Source organism: Lissotriton helveticus, chromosome 10 (assembly GCF_964261635.1).
Source record: "Lissotriton helveticus chromosome 10, aLisHel1.1, whole genome shotgun sequence".
Taxonomy (NCBI): Eukaryota; Metazoa; Chordata; class Amphibia; order Caudata; family Salamandridae; genus Lissotriton; species Lissotriton helveticus.
Window position 1 is genome coordinate 1,141,906,743 of NC_136071.1, and position 17,978 is coordinate 1,141,924,720.

Below are 17,978 nucleotides of genomic sequence, written 5' to 3' on the forward strand. Positions count from 1 at the left end.
GTAAAAGATCCAGAGGTAGTACCTGTTGATCCAAAGAATGTAAATAGTTGGTGTAAAAAAGGTAAAAGGTGTGATTGAAATTCTTTGTAAAATTCCGCTGGAATGCCATCTGGACCAGGTGATTTATTCTTCTTAAGGGATTTTATAGCTAATAAGATTTCCTCTTTAGTAATAGGTGCATCAAGACCAATTTTATCGGTTTGTGAAATCTTGGGTAATTCACAAGAATTTAAAAAGGAATCGATTACAAAAACATCCTGAAACTCGGGTTTGTTATATAATATGGAGTAGAAATTCAAAATTTCATTTACAATTTCATTGTGAGAGAGAGCAATTTTACCATTTGAACCATGAATAGAAGTGATTTGAGATTTATCTTTTTTATGCGTGAATAATTAGCTAACATTCTTCCGGATCTATTAGCATGAATCTAGCTTTGTCATTAGAGAGTTGAATCCCTGCTCGTTTACTAAGTAGTGAATTAAATTCATAGCGTAATTTTTGTAGTTGGAATTTATATTGAGGATTGTAGGATTTAATATAAAGTCGTTCAAATTTCGCAATCTTTTGCTGTATGTTTTTACTAGTAGCATGAAAGGTTTTATTTTCATGAGTCATAATAGAGATTGTTACTCCTCTAATATACGTTTGAAAGTATCCCACCTATTAATCATAGAAGTGGAGCCATCAGGGTTGAGCATAAAATATTCTTGAATAGCGTCTAAAAGTTTATACTTGTTATTGTCATTTAAAATTATACCAGTGTTCATTCGCCATCTAGATTGTTTAGTGTAAGTTGATTCCACATTCAAAACCAAGGAAATCATAGCATGATCTGAGATATCAAAGGTCCTAATGCTAGCTGTGGTTATTGAAGTAATTAGTTGCCTAGAAACCAATAAACAATCAATTCTAGAATGGGAATTATGAGGATTTGAGAAGAGAGTAAAACATTTTTCAGTAGGTAAATGCAATTTCTAAATATCAACTAACTTGGTAGTTTGAATAAATGCTTTGAAAGCAAAATAAACTTTAGAAGGGTGAAACTTAGTAAGAGACATCCTATCTCATAAAGGGTCAAAAATAACGTTAAAATCACCTCCAACAATTAAAGGGGCAGTACCGACCTTTAGAACCTCAGTAGTGAGATTATTCCAAAACACCGGATCATCAGCCGTAGGACAATATACATTTAATAAAAAGAGAATTGAGTCATGAACTTTTATTTTAACAAGTATATATCTACCATCCTTATCAGAAGTTTTACTCAAAATTTGACAATGTAACTTTTTTGCAAAGAAAATAGCAACACCATTTTTCCTACCAGTAGCAGGAGAAGGTACAATAGCATCAACCCATTTCATCTTCATGTACTCTAAGATTTTATCATCAATATGAGTCTCTTGTATAAAACAGACATCAGCTTTGTATCAGCTTTGTAACCACCTAAATAATCTAAAATCTTTGTACGCTTAACTGGATGACGTAACCCTTTGACATTATGGTTTTGTATGAGTGAAATGTCCAACTAACTTTCCCTAAAACCTATGTTTTTTCAGTGAATTTCTAAGGTTTTTAGATGCTAATTTCTAACTATAACCTGCCTGAAACCTATGGTTTTTTCAGTGAATATATATATATATATATATATATATATACAAACAAACCCCTGCTCCACATGGAAGAGAGCACGCACACGAAGAATGATGGGTATTGAGGCATTTATTATTCTATAGAGCCTCCTCTAAAATAAATAAAGGTAACACAATTAGCATAAGTAATAATCATTCAAATATTAATTTATTAATAAAGAATTAGTTAATTAATAATTAGCTTCCTACTATATACCCTACAAACCCAGCAGCCTGCACCTATTATATAACTTAAAAAATACAATTATTACAGAATATATATATAATTAATAATCAATCAAATATTTAACAATACATTAAGAATTAATTGTTAATTAATCAATCAACTTCCAACCCTTTAAACCCACAAACCCAACAGCCAGCACTAATATATAACTTAAAAAACATAACTATAAAAACTGTTACATATTTATTAAGCAATTAAATAATTGATAATACATTTATAATTAATTGTTAAATAATTATTGCTTAATTAACTTCCCATCCTATACCCCTACAACCTCAGCAGCCCACACTTAATATATAGTTAAAAAATATAATAATACAACAATTTACATAATTTATTAAATAATGAATAATACATTGTTAATGAATTATTACTTAATGAACCTCTCACACTCACCCCTACAAACCCAGAAGTGTGCATATAATATATAAATTAAAAATATATAATTATTACAGAATGTACATATTTATTACTCAATTACTAATTTATAATAAATTAATACCAAATTATGAGTTAATTATAATTAATTAGCTTCCCACCCTACACCCATACTAACTTGGTAACCCACTACAAAAATGTAAATTTCTGTTAACAATCAAATAAAATCTTATAATTCATTTAAAATTGCACACTATATTTAAAAATATTATTAACCATTATACAAACAATAACACATACAATTAATATTTGAAGTGACATACATAAAGATAATTAAAAAATTATTATTGAAAACGATAATAGCAACAATGGGATAATTGAGAACAATATAATTTACCTGAAAAATCGATGTTCTTGACAGCAATGTTTTTATATCATGATATTTCTTTTCGGATATTTCTGCAACTCAATATTTCTAATCCAACATTTTGTCCAAAGACCCCACTGAGCTGCACGACGGTTCACTGCAATTTTAGTACCTACCTCCGTTTGGCCTAGAAAATGTTTTTGGGGTTAAAATCTGCAGATTATGCAGCAGATGGTGAATTATATAGCAAATGCATCAAATCCATAATAAAATGCTGTGGCTGCAGAATCGAATAATTCCATTTGTCACACTACTCTCTACTCCACTCTACGCCAGTACATTCTACAGAACTCCACTCTAAGACACTCTACAGCACACCGCTCTAACACATATCACTCCACTCTACTCTACGACATGCCACTCCTCTCGACAACACTCTAGTCCACTCTGTGACCCTTCACTCTATGTTACTCTGCTCTGTGACACTCTACAACACGCCACTCTTCTCCTCTCCTCTCCACTCAACTCTACTTCACTTCACTCCACTCCACTCCACTCCACTCCACTCCACTTCGCTCTACTCTACAACATGCCACTCCACTCTATCACATGCCACTCAACTCTACAGCACTCCAGTTAACTCCACGACACTGCACACTGCTCCCCTCAACGACATGGCTCTCCATCTACAACACACCACCCCACTATTTGGCATGCCACTCCACTCTAGCACATGCCACTTCATTCTACGCAACTGCATTCTATGCCCCTCTACTCCAAGACACTCTACAATGTGCCACTCTATGACCCACAACTCCACTCTACACTATAACACACAACTCCACTTTACGCCACTCCACTCTACTCTACGATACGCCACAATACTCTAAGACATGCTGCTTCACTGTACTCCACACCACTCTATGGCCCTACAATTTAAGACACTCTACAACATAACCTCTATGACAAGCCAATCCACTCGACTCCACTCTGCGATACTCTGCAATATGCCACTCCACTCCAGTCTACGACATGGCACTCCACTCTATGACTATGCCACTCCACTCTATGACCATTTGCTCCACTCTACTCCACTTCACTTTATGACACTCTATTCCTCTGTATGATACTTTACACCCCTCCACTGTATGACACTCTTCTCCACTCTATGCCACTCCACTCTAGAACACTCTACTCCACTCAATGACACTATATGACACTTTACAACACTCTACAGTTCTCCTTCTATGCCACTTTATGCCCCTCTACTCTATGACACACTACTCCACTCTACTCCTCTACACCACTCTATGCCACTCTACTGTATGACATGCCACTCTATTACACCCCACTCCCCTCTATGCTATGATATGCCACTTCACTCTACACCACCTCACTCTACAGCATTTTCTCCACTCTGTACCCCTCTATTCTATACCACTTCACTCTAAGGCACTCTGCGTTACGCCACTCTATTATACTCCATTTTATGACACGCCACTCCACTTTACAGGGATACTGGAGGTATACTTGATATCCCTCCAATCAATGCCACTCTACTCTCTGACACTCTACAACACGCCACTCCACTTTACAACATACCACTCCACTCTATCACATGCCACTCCACTCTACAACACACTACTCTACTCTACAGCATCTACTCTACTCTACGACACTGCACACCACACCACTCTACGATATGGCACTCATCGGGTAGGTCGCTTCCCCGCCGCTACAGCGCCTCCTCAGCCTGCCAGCCAGCCGTATCCTCAGCCTGCCCCTGACCCCGCGCCACCGCTTTTCCCGCCGCTGACCTGCGCCACCGCTTTTCCCGCCGCTGACCCCTGCCGTTTTTTCCCGCCACTGACCCCCCCTGCGGCCCCGCCACATGTTCCCATTGGCAGCCTGCCCTCCCGCCTCCCAGCTGACCCCTCCTCCCCCTCCCACTTATGGAGACCGCGCTGCGACCGCGCCGCTGGTGCGCCGAAGGCGCCAAAGGCAAGCCCGTCTGCGCCCGTCCGCGCCTGGACCGCGCCCAGCACCAGGACCCCTGCCCCCCGAAGATGCCAGCCAACACGATGGACGTACGATGCCAGCACCCTCAACGCACTCAAACCCGACTGGAACCCCACCTGCTACCGAACCACACTGAAACGCACCCACGGACCCTTCACCTGTCAAGCCTGCAAGTTCACCTGCCTCCGGACCATCACCGCACCCGAAAGGCCAGGCACCAGCAACAATCACCTCAAGTGCATCCTGCGCAACACCCGCTCCGTCCACAGATACGCCGTCGAACTCTGGAACCTGCTCGACTCAACATCTCCAGACGTCGCCTTCCTCACGGAAACATGGATGAACGCCTCCTCAGCCCCCGACATCGCCATAGCCATCCCGGACGGATACAAGATCACCCGGAAGGACCGCGTCAACCAGACCGGAGGAGGCATCGCCATCGTCCACAGGAACACCATCCGCATCACGACCAACTCCGACGACACCCTCACCGCCACCGAGCACCTCCACTTCCAGATACACACCGACCCAAAGACCACCCTCAGAGGCACTCTCATGTACAGACCCCCGGGACCACGCACACAATTCAGCGAAGCCATCGCAGACTTCATCAGCCCGCACGCCCTCGCCTCCTCTGACTACATCCTCCTAGGGGACCTCAACTTCCACCTGGAGAACAACAACGACAGCAACACCACTACCCTGCTGGACAACCTCGCCAACCTCGGACTCAAGCAACTGGTGAACACCCCCACCCACTACGCCGGCCACACGCTTGACCCCGTCTTCTCCTCCAGCAAGCACATCGCCTTCAGCCACTCCACCAGACTTCACTGGACCGATCACAGCTGCGTCCACTTCAGCTTCAAGAGAACCACGACCCACCACCACCCGCAACAAGTTTCCCGCAGGAGCTGGAGCAAGATCACCGCCGACCAGCACACCACCTCCCTCAGCCAGAACCCTCCCACCAACACAACGGACCCCAACGAAGCAGCCCGCATCTTCACACAGTGGCTCATCAACTGCGCCGTTGACCTCGCACCACTGAAGAACCCTCCCAGCAGACACGGTAGCAAAAAAGCCTCGTGGTTCACCAACGAACTCAAAACATCCAAGAAAAACTGCCGCACCCTCGAAAAATCCTGGCGCCACGACCAGACCACAGAAAACATGAAGAACGCCACTCAAGAACGCCACCCGCACACCCCACCAGCTGATCCGCACCACCAAAAGGACATCATTCAAAGAATGCCTGGACAACAACACCCACAACAGCAAGGAACTCTTCAGCATCGTCAAAGAGCACTCCAACCCCAGCGCAGGAAACAACGACATCACACCCTCGCAAGACCTCTGCGACTCACTCGCCTCCTTCTTCCACCGCAAGATCGCCGACATACAGAACAGCTTCGATGCACCAACCACGCACCCAACCACCGAAACAACGCCCTCCACCACCACCCTCTGCAACTGGACCCCAATCAGCACCGAAGACACCACCCGCACGATGAACACCATCCACTCTGGATCCCCTACCGACGCCTGCCCCCACCACGTCTTCAACAAGGCCGGCTCCATCATCGCACCCCAACTCCGGAACATCATCAACATCTCCTTAAACACCGCCACCTTCCAGGAGAGCTGGAACCATGCCGAGCTCAGCACCCTCCTGAAGAAACCGACCACGGACCCCACCGACCTCAAAAACTTCCGCCCCATCTCGCTCCTCCCTTTTCCTGCCAAAGTCATTGAGACGACCGTCAACATACAGCTCACTGCCTTCCTCGAGACGAACGGATCCCTCGACCCCTCACAGTCCGGTTTCCGAGCCAACTACAGCACCGAGACCGCCCTCATCCCAGCCACCGACGACATCAGATCCCTGCTTGACAACGGGGAAACAGCTGCCCTCATCCTCCTGGACCTCTCTGCAGTTCAAGTTCAAGTTCAAGTTCAGAATTTGTATAGCGCACTACTCACCCAGAGGGTCTCAAGGCGCTTGAGGGAGGAGGGGGGAGTACTTTACTTATCGAATATCCAAGTTTTAAGTTGCTTTCTGAAGGAGAGGTGGTTCTGTGTAAGGCGGAGGTGGGTGTTTGCCACCGCACTCTAATACAGCGCCTCAGCAACATCGGAATCCAAGGGAAAGCACTGGAGTGGATCACCTCGTTCCTCGCCGGGAGAACCCAGAGAGTCCGCCTCCCCCCGTTCCATTCCGCGGCCACCGAAGTCATCTGCAGCGTACCTCAAGGATCCTCGCTCAGCCCCACCCTCTTCAACGTCTACATGAGCCCCCTCGCAGCCATCGCACGCCAACACAACCTTAACATCATCTCATACGCCGACGACACCCAGCTGATCCTCTCCCTCACCAACGACCCGGCCAACGCCAGAGCCAGCCTACATGAGGGAATGAAGGACGTCGCCGAATGGATGAAGAACAGCCGCCTTAAGTTGAACTCAGACAAGACGGAAGTCCTCATCCTGGGATCATCCCCCTCCGCCTGGGACAACTCCTGGTGGCCCCCTGCCCTGGGCACCACCCCCAAGCCAACGGACAACGCACGAAACCTGGGCTTCATCCTGGACTCCGCCCTCGCAATGACCAGACAAGTCAACGCCATATCGTCATCCTGCTTCAACATCCTGCGTATGCTCCGTAAGATCTTCCGATGGATCCCCCCCGAAACCAGGAAGACGGTCACCCAGGCACTCGTCACCAGCCGAATGGACTACGGGAACACTCTCTACGCGGGAACCACTGCCAAACTACAGAAAAGACTTCAACGCATACAGAACGCCTCCGCACGACTTGTCCTGGACATCCCCCGCCACAACCACATCTCCGCCCACCTGAGAGACCTGCACTGGCTCCCCGTCAGCAAGAGGATCACGTTCAGACTCCTCACCCACGCACACAAAGCTCTCCACGACCTGGGCCCCAAATACCTCAACAACCGCCTCACTTTCTACACGCCCACCCGCCAGCTGCGATCGACCAGCCTCGCCCTCGCCACCGTACCACGCATCTGCAGAGCCACCGCCGGAGGAAGATCCTTCTCCTACCTGGCGGCCAAGACATGGAACTCCCTCCCCATCCACTTACGACTGACCCAGGGCCATCTCTCCTTCAGGAAGCAACTCAAGACCTGGCTTTTCGAGCAGTAACGGACCCCCCCACCCCGTGCCTTGAGACCCCTCCTGGTGAGTAGCGTGCTTTACAAATTGTTCTGATTGATTGATTGATCTGCAACACATGACTCCACTCCACAACACACCACTCCACTCTATGGCATGCCACTTCATTCTACGCCACTCCATTCCATGGCCTTCACTCTAAGACACTCCACAACATACCACTTTATGACACACAACTAAAGTTCACCTTTTCCCCTCCAGGTGGCAATTACAAAAAAATCTCACACAATAGAGCCCTCCACTTTTTTCCCTTTCTCCACCTGTTGTTCCTCCTCTTTTATCCTCCACTCCACCTCTTGTTACTGCTCTTCCAGCAGGACAAGATCTTCTTCTTGGACCTTTGCACTTCTCCAAAAATTACAAGGTGGCTTCAGAACTGAAGATTTTTCCTCTTCCAAAGAGCACAACCTTCACCTTCAAAGACGTCATATGAAATAGGGATAATGGGTATACACTTACTGTTTCTTAGAATTGATAGAGTTCTAAACTGATGAAATGCTGTCTTACAAAAGCTTACCTACCACAGTTGTGTCTCAGTAGTACTGCGGTACCCATATAGTTCACATACACAGTCTAAGGTTGCAATACTAACACATCTACCATTAAAAAACACAAGTATCCCTCCCTCAGCTCACAGTAAAATCGATCCAGAAGAAGACAGATCTGGTTCTGACCGCCGCTCCTCCAGTCCTGAGTGAACATCCTGAACACAGCCAACGGCTATGGTTCCGTGACTTGAGTTTCTACTGGTAGCCCAACATCTGGAATACTTCATCCACATCATGCACTGAGTTGGCGTGGGCAAACTGCACTGTAGCTGTCCAGTGCGGACATTCAATCCCCATGTTGAAGTTTTTGGGAAAGTTACGAGCCATTGTGGAGGGGCTCTGGGCTCTCCCTTTGGGGGTTTGGGGTGCCCTTCACAGCGACAGATGCTTCTTGTTCATGGCAGCATCTGGAGTAGGAGGGGGAGGGGACACCCGGGGTACTTGGGTAGGTTTGTTTTAGTTCCCACACAAGCACAGACATGTAAACCAAATCCTGATACAGTAGGTACTCCGCAGGTGTACAGACTACCTGATGGCTGCACAGGCTAGTGTTCCCCCACTCGGGGACCTTATGGTGGTGACATGGAACATCAGGGGGTTACACAACAAAGTCAAGCAGAGTGCCGTCCTCTGCCAGGCCAATCGATATGGGGCCGGACAAGATGACATCAGTGATGTAATAGGTGCGGTCATAAGCAGTGCATGGCGAGGACCCAAGCTATAGTTACTTCATTTAACTACAACTGGTGAATTCAAAAGTACATACAAAATAGAGCAATCTGATTTCTTGCATGTGCATTTGCCTTATCAGCTCACTGCAATCTGATTGGCTGGCCACAACACAAAAGAAAATGTTCTGACTGGCATTACAGGACACAGGGACTTGGTTCCTGTATGCTGACCATGTAAAATAAATAAGGTAGTTGATGTATGGATAGGAGTACTCTGACCTCCTTGACCCTCATGGGAGGGACTCAGAGGGACCAGCCCTCAGGCCAAAATTAAAAAAAAAGTGTTAAACTTTGTGTGATCCTGAAGGACACCTGTGGGTGCCAACATGACCCCCCACCTATGTGCTTCCAAAAAAAAAACAAAGAAAAAAAGAGGGGTAGTGGTCTGTGGCCAGATGGCTAAATGCCATGTGCGCTGGGGGGACATTGACTACTCGGGAGTCTGGGCACAGTGCCTGGTCTCAGTGCAGGACCTGAGACCAACCCTCCTGTCCAACCCCACCAGGCCCTTTGAACTACATTCCTCATCAGGGTGAACCACAAAAAGACACTAAATTAATCTGTGCTTAACCCTCTTGTAGCTTGGCACAAAAGCGGTCGGGCTTAACTCAGAGGCAAAAGTATTTATGCAGCACTCAACCAGGAATAAGATGAAAAACAATGACAAAAATTCCAAATCAGCAGACAAAAATGAGTACATTTTAATAAATAGAATAACACCAAAATGAAAAAAAATCCAATCAATAAAACCGTAGAGATGAGTTTTTAAATATTTGGCTGAAAATAGCACCAGACAGCACAAAGCACGACTCACATTATCTGGTGATGCTGAACCAAGGGGAAGTTACAAGGTCAGACCAACAGTGATAGAGCGCAAGTCAGATACAGGGAGCTGGTTTGTCCTACTGAAGAGTCACCTGCTCACCTCCCCAAAAGGAGCTGCTGTTCGTGCTGGCGCTGGACATGAGAAGGTAGGAGTTGGCATGAGAAGCAGGTTGAACATTATGGTCAGTCTCTGCTGTAGTGCACAGAGTGGAATTTCACTGGAGATTTGCAACAGCAGTCAACGCAGGATGCCACTGTGGGCATGAGTAATAACGTTAAAACACAACAAGAGAAAAATCCCAAACCAATTTAGAAAAATAGAGTTAATTTTAATAAATAAATTGATACTGAGACTTACAACATAGCGGTTTACTAAATTACCTCTGGGGAGGACGGCGAGGCTACAGTGAAGAGGAGGGAAGCCCGGGGATGGCGGAGAACACCAGGCCAGGTAAGTGCTGGTCCCTTACTCCTCACTCCTTGTTTGGGCGCTGCAGGGGCAAACTCCGCTACGCTGCGGAGTAACAGTTTTTGCCCAAACTTTGCGTTCCCAGTGGAGCGAGGAGTTGGCAAAACTCTGCAAACTGAAAAAAAGACTTGTCTGTGGTACATGAATTCTATCAAATCAGAAATCAAAATTAAAATTAAAATGTTTGAATGGACAATTCATCAATTCACTAAATAATAACTTCCAACTTGAAAAAAATGATGTAATCAAATTGTGTTCCAATCAATTCATATTTTATTTAACAAAATATTTAAAAGGTTAATATGTGGAAGGATACTGAATTGTGACAGTGATCCTGAAAAAGTAAATAAAATCATGCTGCAGTGGGCTCATTCATAATGCCAATGTTTGAAAGTCCAAATTTTGCTTCACCCACTTGATCTGTGAAAAGACGCTAATAATTTATATGTAGAGAAATAATTAAAAACAAGTCCAATATACTTCCAACATTAGCAGCATTTTGAAATTAAAGAACTATTATCACAAAAAAAACAATCCCAAGCACTGTTTCAGTTAGACCGTTAATTCCTTAAGGATGTTCAAGCATTTTGGTTTACAAGTGTCCAAATCGATTATATACTCTGATTCTCTAATTCTCATGTTTTTTCATGATTATCCTCTGTATGTCTTTTAACATCTGTTCTAAGCTAAACAAGATAAATGGTCTTCCTTACAGTGGTGCATTGTTCCAAAATAATGCACCACAGTGTCTGTCTTGTTATTGTGTCGAATGGCTCTTAGATGTCCTAAGATATGCATTTTTACTGGAAACATGGTAGAACCTTGGGTATCATTTTTCCACAAGGCCAGTCTATTATGTAGACTGTATACTCAGGAGAGAATGTACTATTTGTTTTGATCTTTTTTGTGTCCTATTAAATGTTACTGTGTATTATTCACTCACATTGTGTCTGCATTGGCATTCTTTGTACGTGTGTATGTGCCATAGTTCCAAAACTTCGATTTCTTGTGCAGCCAAGTGTTATGCATTGTTTCTTTGGGCAAATAAACTATGTACTTGTTGATGTTTTAAAAATCTATGCTTATGAAAGATCACAAATGGATGTTGGGATGCTGACTTTCCAATGATAATATCTAATGTTAAAGCCTGCCTTTTTTTGTAGTACACTCTTTACCTTGTGTGTATATGAATTGTAAGTGGTATATCAGTCTAATTGTAGTGTAGTTCCTATTATCCCAATAGGCTCTGCGCATTGGAATAATATCTTCAATAGTACAGACCTAGGGCAGAGGTTAACTAGGTCTTCTACCGACGATATTAGACTTAAAGTTTTGTGTTTGCCAGCTAGCTCAGAGTTCACTAGAAACTTTCTCGAATAGGCAAGGAGGATTTTAACCTCCCTGGATAGACAAGAAGGGATTTACCGCTATATGTATCAAGCTATTTAGCATTCGCAAAGGCCGAAATTCTGCGAATTTCGGCCTTTGCGAATGCTAAATAGACAAATGGAATGTATCAAACTAGTTTGATGCAAAATAAGGAATAGCAAAATTTGCTAATCCTTATTTTGCGATTGCACTTAAGGAATTGCAAATTTTGCGATTCCTTAAATGCAATGTATCAAACAAATAAAATGCAAAAAATGCCATTAAGGATTAGCAAATTACCACCAACTTCTAGTTGGTGGTAATTTGCGAATTCTTATCAAAAATCATTTTTGATAATAACCGAAGGTGCCATATGACGCCCATACATGCCCTTAGGGCATGTATGTGCGCCATATGCCCCCAAATGTCTTTTTCAGGGGTGCAGCAGGGTGTTCTTGAGACACCCCTGCACCCTTGGAAACATCCCTAATTTGCGATCAGCAAATTGCTAATTGCAAATTGCACTTTCATTCCTATGGGCCTCCTGGCCCATGGAAATGAAGGGGTAATTTGCGATTGACAATTTGCTAATCTCAAATTAAGGAATGCTAAGGAATCGCTATTGGAAAGCGATTTTGTACATACATACCGTTTTGCATTTCCTAAATAGCGATTCCTTAAAATTCGCTATTTAGGAAATGCAAAATGGTTTGTTGATACATATAGCGGTAGGTTTCTGACAACCATAGAACATGACAACTTTGCTCTCCCCTAATCAAGAGTGTATCTCTAGAGTCGTGTGAAAACAAAAGACAACTTATTTTACTCAGTCAGTACGTGCATTCTTAGTTTCACCAGTTTGTAGAGAAATAAGAGATGGGCGCGGTTCAATAAAAGATGTTATTTATTGATCAGTCTCTTTTCTCATACAAGAGAAATGAATCGCTATTATTGTAATACTTGTAGTTAAGTAAAGTGCATACAGTAGAGACAGAATTATAAAATAATACTGTAAAAGCATTGATATGGTTTCTGAGCCATATGATACTTTAAAATGGATAAAATAGATACATACATATATACATTTGACTAATCGTACTCAACTGGTGCTTCTAACCACGCCTACCCCGGTGTACCTGACCTAAGCCTAATACGTGGGCGGGAGTAGATAAGTAGCAGTTTAAGTTAAGTTTGTTTTGCCAAGGGACTGATTCGAGAATTCTCTGCAAGGGGTTATTCAGTTCTGTACCTGAGATCTAGAATGATGGAGGGCTGGTATCTCTTATCCCAGGTCTTGATATTCCAGCTGCCTGCGAGGGCTGCTTGGAAGCGCCGTAGCTGGATTTCTCTGCAGGAGAAAGGCAGCGTCTCGTTCTCAGTGCGTCAGGAAGGCGGGGCAGCATCTGTGGGCTTCGCTCTCTGCTGGGCTCCTCAGCACGTCTTGCTGCTCTGATCTCGTCACCACCGCATGTGTTTGCTTAAGGCAATGTCGGTAATATTTATACCTGAAAGGTGCCGAGATTGACGTAAGGATGGACATATATACGTCAATAAGGATGTCATATGAACGGGCTCGTTCGCACATTCTTTTGCTGAAGTTCTCTGTAAAATCAAAACAATGGCTATGGGAATTTCCCAGGTCGCTGTAGGTTTGATTTGTTTTGAGAACTCCGTATGCCTTATCAGGGGCTGGAGGAATATCGCTTGTCTAATTAGATGGCATGCGTTATGACCTAATCAGATAACGCGCTTCTGTGCCGTGGTGTGGCTTAATCAGATAACGGTATTTGCACCGTTGGATGGCTGCTAGTTAATTATTAACCAAACCAGGGTCAGGAATAGGGGAATCGATACAGTACCTATAGGAATACATCACACCCACTCCACGTAGACTATGTCCATATTTACAAATCAAGGCATAGTGAATATTAGTAGTGTTTGTGTATACCGTACCACCCCAAAATACATTTATGTGCATTCCGAAAATTGGATTTTATAAAATATACGAAACACAATCACATGTACTGTCACGTATACTATAAGCACAAGCAGTCTAATAATGCTACTCATATGTTAAAAAGTCAGCATAATCTAAATGCGAAAACCACACATGAAATGGCTCTTAATACAGAAAAAAAGTGCGAGACCATTTCATCACAATCATAAATTTATGTATAACAGTGCTAGCATAGCGAATGTCTTGTGACTACCTAAAAATAGAAATTTAGTTCTCTAAGAATAATGTCTACTTTAAGCAGAAGATAAGTGTCCCAAAAATCGTAAATATTTTGGAATTGGGGAAAAAGTTCTTGCAGTCTGGAAAAAAAAAATTATGAGAAAAATTTTTCATATCGCTTTTCTTCAAAAAGTTGAAGGCCAAATTCAGCATGTAGGGAACTCCAAGTGCTAGTTTGCTCAAAGTTATTCCTGCTGCTCTGGTGAAAACATCATATCATTTAGACTGTTGAAAAAACTGTCAACAGCTTCTTGCGTAAGTTCCACTAATTCGGAAAAAGTGGTTACTATGCATTCATGAGCCTGAGCATGATTGCCTCCATTGATGTTTGGATCAGCATAGCTGACTGAAGGTCGTACCTGATCGATGCTGCTTTCATCTTGTACTTCACTACCCCTCAATCGTAGTGGTGAAAACTCCACGAATGCCGTCATCAGGATTGGTAGCCGCTGGGGACAGCACAATGCATGAGCCGTTACCGGACCCAACAAGGTATCTGCGTCCATTGGCACATCCGATTGTAGTGCCAGACAGGTGTCCAACACGCATTCTTCGCCGCATAGCAAGCACCTTAATACAGGCATAACACAACTTTGCCACATTGGTCTAAATGAAAGAAACCAAGTCATGTTCAGGTCTCTAAGGCGGGATAGTCCAAGGATTTTAGTTACCCGGTCCCGGTAGCCAATGGCTAGGATCATTTCTTCCCTTGTCGCAGGTGTTTTGTCTATGACATGGTCTGCCATAGCGAAATAACAGGATCAAAAATAGAATACCCGCTACTAGTCCTAAAAGGAGAGGAAGTCCGCCAAAAATGGAATGGACAAAGTCTGGAAAAATACCCAGGATGGCTTTGAATGGAGTTAAAGCACCCGAAAACACTGCTTTAAATACACTGGAGATACCAGTGGTATCAGAAATATTTAAGATTTCGTTCAGTATTTCTGCGAAATGTATGGGGGAATTAGTTGATAATAATGAATGAATCTCTTCTGTTGTCCTTGCAACTTGGAGATCATACGTCTCTTTTGATGACGTGAGCCTGGTCGGCGTCTGTAGGAGCACAGTCTTCATTCTGCTTAAAGTATCTATTCGAATAGAAGCAATTTTCAAATCGGGCCATAACCTTGCCTCCCTGTCTGGAGAATCGCAGGGGAACAATACATGTTCACAGCACATGACCTTCCTTGTCACAGATATGAGATAAGGTTTTCCGGGCAGCAAACTACAACATCTGCGATCTACTATTAGAATGTAACTCCCGTTCGAGAGTCTCCTAAAGAATGGTTCTATTTGTGTTGCAGGTGTGCCTAGCTGGTAACATGAAAGGTTATTTGAAGTCCCTTCACAGGCTCCATGCAAACTAATACCCTGACACAGAAGTGTACCTCTCAGTGATCTTGCACAATTATCGCCACTGAGAAACACTTTCTGGCCTTTATTGCTGACACATTCGTGTGTATAGGGCAAGTTCCATATTGACTTAATGTATCCTTTACCCAACCTTTCATACTGGCCTGCCTGTATATATTCTTGGCAGAATTGAAACTGGAAAGTAGTTATCGGAATATTTATTATTCCATGTATTATCCATTCAATGACAGGTCGTTCTGACATTGTCAATGGTAATCTCTCAAGTTTTTCAATGCTCAGAATTGTATAGTCTTAGTAAACAACACAAAATGCCCAAACCACAGTTACTCAATACAATTTTTTGATATAGGGTAAGAAACACTTTATTATCGCTTCCCTGGACACCATTATTTTGTGTCAATCATTTTGTATTTTCTATAATTTGAAAAAATTACTGACAGAAAAAAGACATTGATTGCAAATATTTACTAATATTTACAAGGCTGGACTAATGTTAGCAAACATTAAAGGCAAAGACTATTTACACATTTAGAAATCATTAGAACACACAATAGAAAATATTCTCACATCAGACAATATTGAAAAAATAATAATACAAACATATCAATTACGAACAACAAAAAGCTAACAAACACTGAATGAGAGAAACTAGTGGTTGGGAAGATAAATGATTAAATATCTTGTATATTTTAGTGCTGGACCAGCCGGTCCTAGCTTTAGTGCAACAGTAATACTTTATATCTCCCAACCAATACTGCCGACGCGTTTCTAGACCAGACTGGAGTCACTGGTCTGTCATCAGGGCTGTATGCATCTTGTATCTGTGGGATACAAAAGCAATGTTTTGCTTAATCTAGTGTGTGGGCTCCTTTTTATCATACAGTAGCTGTAATGTCGGTGTGCGCTACATACCAAGGCTGCTCAGTGTTGAATTTCAGATCGGGTCTTTTGGGGGTCCGTTTAAATGAAATAACGTGGCCAAGCAGAGAAGCCTAAAAGAATTTAAGGGATGTTTTTAATTTTTATCATTCCGAGATTGGTACAATATATTCACTAGCTAAAACAAGTTGGGGAAGTGGAAGCATACCTTTTACTTTCAGTAGTGCCGAGTGCTGGCCGGGTCCATTAAAAGCGGCGTGACCATCAGTTTGGGTTCTGAGATATGGGAAAGATTAATATTCAGACGCTTAGCGGTGTGCACGTTATGTTAAACACTCGCTTGGAGAATTTGACAAGGGATTGCCTACCTTGATTTAATCTCTCATTTGCGCATAAATGGAATTGTTGATTTCAGCATTCTACAAAGAAAAACAAAGCGCACCCTTAGTAGAATATTTTAACTGATTCAGCGCTCAGCAAGCGCGTATTAGTGCAAGTGGGACAAATACCTGTGGCTGGAGCTGCTGCTCTGTACTGTGGGATTCGAATTTCTCTCAGTAAAGATGGCCGCCGCTACTTCCTGTTTGTTATATGCAAAAGTTATACTGATGCATTGTGGGGCATGTAGTCCCATGAGTCACATTTGCTTGAAAATAAAGGCTAGATGTACTGTACACAGCACCTTATCTTGGTCTAAAGGTAATGGGTACGTCCTTCCAATTGTTTATTGTATCATGTATTTTAAAACAAAAAATGAGTACGCTAGATTGTACTAGAATTTTGGGTGGCTTCTCTGGGTCCGTGACCTGTTCTCATGCAATAGAGGACCAAGACCAGCGGGCAAGCCAGGGATGTCTAACCGATGCAAATCAGGACAGATGTGGTCAAATATGCGCTATCTCAGACAGGTTATTTAAACCAGTCTGTGCACTATTGAATTTTAAAATTAGATACGCTTCTTTTTGTAACAGAACGCGTTCGACGTCATGGCATTTTGACCTGGAGTTTACAGTGTATAGGACAGACCATTTGAATTCTTGCTCATTGTGAGACTTCTCGCAGAAATGCTCCACCATTGGAGCAGACATGACCTTTTTCTTAATCCGCGATCGGTGCTGACTTATTCTGTGGTTGACTTGCTAGCTGGTTTTTCCAATATAAATTAGTTGGCACGGACATAGAATCAAGTACACAACGTTCTTTGTTCTACAATTAGAAAATTCTTTGTGCTTCCACTTGGTCCCATGGTGTACAAACTCGTCGCCTTCTATTGTGCTAGAGCAGGCGACCCAGTTACCACACTTGTGGTGACCCTCGATAGGCTTGAGATTCCATTGCGCCAATAAGTCGCTTTTGGGCTTGGGAATAACCACGTCAGCTCGGATGAGTTCCTGGCCAATGCTGCGGTTTTTTCTGTATGCAAAAATTGGTTTGGGGAACGGGCAGCTCAGCCCCTCCAACAAATGCCAATTCTTTAATACAGCCTGTCTCAATTTGTGGGTGTCCGGACAGAAGGTAGTGACGCACACAAGTTTCTCTAGAGGTGCTCGCTGTTTGGTTTGCAGTAGACATTCTCTAGGCGTATATTTTGCACGCTTAAGAGAGTGTTTGAGTAGCTTACGTGGATAACCACGCTCTTGCATATCACAGCAAAATGCTTGGGCATGCAGCTCATAGTCTTGTATTTCTGAGCAATTCCGTCTTA